Genomic DNA, 6924 nt, shown 5'->3' with positions numbered 1-6924 from the left:
CTTGGTGGCTCCCATTATAAACAATGTGAATATGTGTGGAGCCCTGCAACTTGTGACGTCACGCGCACATACTTCCGGTAAAGGCAGGGCTTTTCTATTAGCGACCAAAAGTTGCCAACTTTATCGTCGAGGTTCTCTACTAAATCCTTTCAGCAAAAATATAGTAAAATCGCGAAATGATCAAGTATGACACATAGAATGGACCTGCTATTCCCGTTTCAATAAGAAAATCTCATTTCAGTAGGCTTTTAAATATAATAGTGAACATACAAGACAACTTGTCTTTTAGTAGTAATATTTATCTATTTATTTGGAGACATACATAGTTTTGTATTTCATTATTGTTTCTTTTGTTAATATCAGAGTCAGTTCTCCAAAAAGGTCATCCCTATAGAAGCACACAGTTTATGGGCAGAAACCCACAGTTAAGATATACATCATCATACAAACTACAATGCAATACATTAGATTTCAAAATCTACTCACCAAATATCCATTTACCATTTCATTTATAAATGAAAAAAAAGAAATCTTTAAAAATCCACCAAATCCATCTGAATATCCTATTATTCAAATTTGATATAAAAGGTTGCATCTTGAAAATCTGCGATAATCTCAACATACATACAGAGGTCAAGACCAAAATTATGCGACTAATGTGAATTCCTCAACCATGAGGGGTGTGTTAAAAGTACTAAGCATAACGTCGCAATAAATTTAGCTTAAACGCCTTTTAAAAATGTTTAAAGAATTGGATTATTGTATACTAAGTAAGCAAGCAAAGGCTCCTAATTTAGCTGCTGACGTGTGCAGTAACATCCATCCATCCATCCATCCATCCATTTTCTACCGCTTATTCCCTTTGGGGTTGCGGGGGGCGCTGGTGCCTATCTCAGCTACAATCGGGCGGAAAGCGTCGTACACCCTGGACAAGTCGCCACCTCATCGCAGGGCCAACACAGATAGACAGACAGACAACATTCACACTCACATTCACACACTAGGGCCCATTTAGTGTTGCCAATCAACCTATCCCCAGGTGCATGTCTTTGGAGGTGGGAGGAAGCCGGAGTACCCGGAGGGAACCCAAGCAGTCACGGGAAGAACATGCAAACTCCACACAGAAAGATCCCGAGTCCGGGATTGAACCCTGACTACTCAGGACCTTTGTATTGTGAGGCAGATGCACAAACCCTTCTACCACCGTGAAACCCGTGTGCAGTAACATATTGTGTCATTTATTTATCCTATTATTTTGTCAAAATTATTAAGGAAAATTAGTGGAAAATTTATTATTATTATACTTGTTCATTTACTGTTAATATCTGCTTACTTTCTCTTTTAACATGTTCTATCTACACTTATGTTAAAATGTAATAATCTCTTATTCTTCTGTGGTTTGATACTTTACGTTAGGTTTGGATGATACCACAAATTTGGGTATCAATCCGATACCAAGTCATCACTTGGTCATACATTGGTCATATTCAAAGTCCTCATGTGTCTAGCAGCACATTTCCCGAGTTTATAAACATAATATACATTTTTTTTTAAATGAAAGAAGACGTTGTGAGGTCAAACCATATCGACGTAAACATAGTATCGACTAGATACGTCACTGTGCTTGGTATCATTACAGTCCGGTCCGATCCAGTGGCCATGTACTGCTTGCCTGTGTATCGGCTGGGGACATCTCTGCGCTGCTGATCCGCCTCCGTTTGGGATGGTTTCCTGCTGGCTCCGCTGTGAACGGGACTCTCGATGCTGTGTTGGATCCGCTTTGGACTGGACTCTCGCGACTGTGTTGGATCCATTATGGATTGAACTTTCACAGTATCATGTTAGACCCGCTCGACATCCATTGCTTTCCTCCTCTCCAAGGTTCTCATAGTCATCATTGTCACCGACGTCCCACTGGGTCATTATTGTCACCGATGTCCCACTGGGTGTGAGTTTTCCTTGCCCTTATGTGGGCCTACCGAGGATGTCGTAGTGGTTTGTGCAGCCCTTTGAGACACTAGTGATTTAGGGCTATATAAGTAAACATTGATTGATTGATATATGTTAGGTAAAGATCCACCAATGGCGATTGTTTACATTTTGACACCGGGTGAGGGTGGCGGACCGGTACTTTTCAGAGGTGGTATAGTACTGGATATAATTCATTAGTATCGCAGTGCTATGCAAATACCAGTATACCGTACAGCCCTACCACACACACAGGTGACCGATGCCCCCATGCATGCATGCTTACTTCATACAATACATGTGTACATATATATATGCTGCAGCTGCATGTGTTTGTTTTTCAGGGCCTCACAATAGTGTGCATTCATGCATGCATCAGGACATTGTTATCATGATGATGCAGTGGTACCTCCCCCTTGTTTGCTTAAAGATAGACCCCCACCCTGCTTTAATGTGCATCTCAACAAATGTGTTCACGGGGCTTGATAAAAGGCTTGTAGTCCATTGTTTTCAAATTAAATCTTTTAATCAAATGAAGAAACCATATGTGATCACTTCAATCACTAATGCAGAAACAAGTCCTTGCATTGATGTCAGTGAGTGTAAAATAAAAAACATACACAAAAAATACATTATTTGTTGATAAGAGCCGCTAAAGAAATGCAGTCAATTGCGATGGGTCAAGCGATACTACTATAGCATCGACCGATATATGTGACCATACGTGACTGATACAGCTGCTGTATCGTTCGACAGTGAAGCGTTACATTTTTTTAATCAGAAAACGCTTCTTCGGTTAAATGTTCTTTATTTTCCTCATTGATCAGAGTTGCACTTTTCATATTCCGTTCTGGCGCAGCTATTTCTTAAAAAAACCAACCTAACAATTATATTTGCTAACAGTTCATTTTATTTGAAGGTGAATTGTAGTGTAGGTTTAATCTAGTAGATTGCATATTACCATTATGAAATGCCGACACAGTATCAGTGCAGTGTCAATACAGCTAGTGAGTGTGCCATGCACTCACCGAGGCGTCATTTACTCATCACTAGCTGTCACCTCCTTTCTCAGGCAATTGAATGAGAAAGTGTGTCTAAACTATAGGGATGTTCCAACTAAATTGTTGTAAGGCCATATTAACAGAAAACTAAAGACCAGGGGGCCGGACTTCTCCCTTCACTGTCTTATTTTGTAGAATCCGGAGAACCAGTGTCATCTCCAGTAGACATTTGCTGTTACTCTATTTATTTTGTTAAAGAGCACTCTGCTCTGCTGTTTTTAAGAACCTTTCTTTCAAAGATCCTCTTTATGACAGAACTCTAGTGTTTTTAAAAATCTGCTGCAAAAACATGAGTCTCTCAAGGTTTTCTTGAACTGAACTCGTGATCCACCAGTTGAATAGCCCAAATGATGAAATGAGAAGACCTAAAATGGAACATTACCAGCAGGGTTCCCCCCCAGATTTTTTGTGGCGGTGGGTGTGTGGCTCCGGGCGTGGCAAATATGATGGCATCAAACAATTTGAATGATCGGAAATGATGCATATATGTTTTCTTTAAAAAGGCTAAAGATATGTTTTTCATATATTTAAAAATAAATCTGTGTTATTAGTTTTAACGCATATTTTTTCTTATATTGTTATGCTCTTTTTTTTAATTGTTGCTGCTTATTGTTGAGGATTTTTAAAGTTTCTAAAGACTTCTCCAATCCTTTCAGTGACATTTAAAAAAAAACAACGAGCAACAAACCTAGCATATTTTTCGGAATTTATTGGAGACCAATAGCGGCAACAGATCTTTCAAGTAGTGGAAGCTCATTTTCAGGTACATCAACACAAATACAATATACAATAACATATACAGTATTTAAATATGCTAGATTTTGATCATTTAAAGCAGTGGTCCCCAACCTTTTTGCACCATGGACCGGTTTAATGTAAGCATTATTTCCAGGGAATGGCTTTCCACTTATGCAGATGGAAATTAGCCGTTTGCTACAATCTGTGACATTTATATTTTATATGTTCATTAATGTGCTTTGTATCATGTCACAAAATAATTTGTGACATGATTTTTGACATGGTTTTACTACTTACGTATAAAATACTACATGGTCTACCTCCGTCCTATCTTGCTGATTATATTCTACCATATGTCCTGGCACGAAATCTGCGCTCAAAGAACTCTGGCTTATTAGTGATTCTCAAAGCCCAAAAAAGTCTGCGGGCTATAGAGTATAGCTCGGTTGGTAGAGCGGCTGTGCCAGCAACTTGAGGGTTGCAGGTTCGATCCCCGCTTCCGCCATCCTAGTCACTGCTGTTGTGTCCTTGGGCAAGCCACTTTACCCACCTGCTCCCAGTGCCACCCACGCTGGTTTAAATGTAAAAATGAGATATTGGGTTTCACTATGTAAAGCGCTTTGAGTCACTAGAGAAAAAGCGCTATATAAATATAATTCACTTCACTTCACTAGAGCGTTTTCTATTTAGTCTCCAGTACTCTGGAAGGCCCCCCGGTAACAGTTAAAAAGTTAAAATACCAATGATTGTCACACACACACACTAGGTGTGGCGAAATTATTCTCTGCATTTGACCCATCACCCTTGATCACCCCCTGATGCTACATAAGTAAAAGCCTTTAAGTCCCATCTTAAAACTACTTTATATATTCTCGCCTTTAAATAGACCCCCTTTTAAGACCGGTTAATCTGCCGTCTCTTTTCTGAGGTGGCAGATTCGGTGACCACAGATGAAGCGCTAGCTGTCCAACGTCGGGACCCGGGGTGGACCACTCATCTGTGCATCAGTTGGGGACGTCTCTGCGCTGCTGACCTGTCTCCGCTCAAGATGATCTCCTGCTGGCTCCACTATGGACTGGACTCTAACTATTATTTTAGATCCACTATGGGCTGGACTCTAACACTATTAACAAGATCCACTCGACGTCCATTGCACCGGTCGCCCAGGGGCAGCGTTCCCCTCCAAGGTTTCTCATTGTTATCCCATTGGGTTGAGTTTTTTCTTGCCCTGATGTGGTGTCTGAGCCGAGGATGTTGTTGTGGCTTCTGCAGCCCTTTGAGACACTCGTGATTTAGGGCTGTATAAGTAAACATTGATTATAAGAAACGGCAACTTCCTATGAGGAGTTTTATTGTACTACTCTATACAAGCTTATTGGTGTGTTCAGTGGGACAGGCGAAAGTTAAGTCGGAGAAAATACAGTTGTTTATAAATTATTTAATGTTTCTCTGCGGCCCGGTAGCAAATGTGTCACGGACCAGTACTGGTTCCCGGACCGATGGTTGGGGAACACTGATTTCAAGGATTATAAAATACTCCATATCAACACCGAACAATGGAACGAAAGTTGAAAAATGCTCTGGCAATGGTTTATATTTCAAGAACGCTGATTTGCTCATTATGCTGTCAAACAGAAAGGGATTCAGCTTCAAACAGATTGTCCAATCATCATGCGGAAGCCCAGTGTCCAGGCCAGCGAGGCCGAGCCCACTTATCATTCACCTTCAGAGATGTTCGGCATATGTGGGTAGGAGAAAGCCGAGCATTTATCCAATGAATGTCAAATTTCGCCGCAGTGGAACAACCCACTCTGGGCTCCCCCATGAAAGGCAATGGATGCTCAACATCAACACTTTTTAATGCACTGTGACGCTACCACAATGAATGAGAAGAAAGTTGCCAGAGCCACAGTGCGGCTGCGCCACCTTGGCATTACCGCTGACACCGATCGTCTGCTCACTTGCTCTCCTTGATTGAATGCCGCTGTTCTCTTAATATTTACACATGGCATATTTTGTAGATCGCTGTCCGTAGGCATATCTTGGATATATTAAAGTACGTCCACATTGCAACCATGCGGCATCCGCTCTGTGTGTCTTGCAACTCAGTATTCTTCTTCCTCCAAACACAACCTGTTGAGTTCATACCAAAAAGTTCTATTTTGGTTTAATCTGACCACATGACATTCTCCCAATCCTCTGCTGTATCATCCATGTATCCATTTTGGTATAAACTCAACTCGTCGTGTTTGGAGGAAGAAGAATACTGAGTTGCATTCCAAGAACACCAAACCTACTGTGAAGCATGGGGGTGGAAAACATCATGCTTTGGGGCTTTTTTTCTACTAAGGGGACAGGACAATTGATCGGTGTTAAGGAAAGAATGAATGGGGCCATGTATCGTGAGATTTTGAGCCAAAACCTCCTTCCATCAGTGAGAGCTTTGAATGGTTGACCAAATACTTGTTTTCCACCATAATTTACAAATAAATTCTTTAAAATTCCTATAATGTGAATTCCTGGATTTTTTTTTCACATTCTGTCTCTCACAGTTGAAGTGTACCTATGATGAAAATGACAGACCTCTGCCATCATTTTAAGTGGGAGAAATTGCACAATCGGTGGCTGACTAAATACTTTTTTGCCCCACTGTGTGTGTGTATATATATATATATATATGTATATACATATATATATATATATATATATATATATATATCCATTAATTCACTGTATTATTTAAATTTGTTATCAAATAAAAAAACACATTTTTTTTAAGGTATGGCGGCATTTATTTTGCCGTGGTGAAGCGCCAGTACCAATTACATTTAGGGGAAACCCTCACTGGTATAACTAAATAAATAAGCTGAACTAATGACTACTGACTGCATCTAAAATAAACAGGCTAAATTAAAAAAATGTGTAACTGCTAAAAAAGGTGAGGACATAAAAGGGTGCCTTAAGGAACGCCTCAGTTATGTAAATCAGTAGTTTGGAGCCCACTGTTCTTTGCTAGCAATGTTAAAATGTCAATGCAAGGATCTGACAATGTGTTGAACGAGGTCCAAGTTCCTCAAAACAGAAGTAGCACTGTAGTATTTTTAAGAATTTGCTGCATAATGTTTGACTCCCAAGTGTTGAACTGAACCTGGGGGCT

This window comes from Nerophis ophidion, linkage group LG17, assembly GCF_033978795.1.
Source record: "Nerophis ophidion isolate RoL-2023_Sa linkage group LG17, RoL_Noph_v1.0, whole genome shotgun sequence".
Lineage (NCBI taxonomy): Eukaryota > Metazoa > Chordata > Actinopteri > Syngnathiformes > Syngnathidae > Nerophis > Nerophis ophidion.
Note: the sequence above shows the minus strand (reverse complement) of the source record.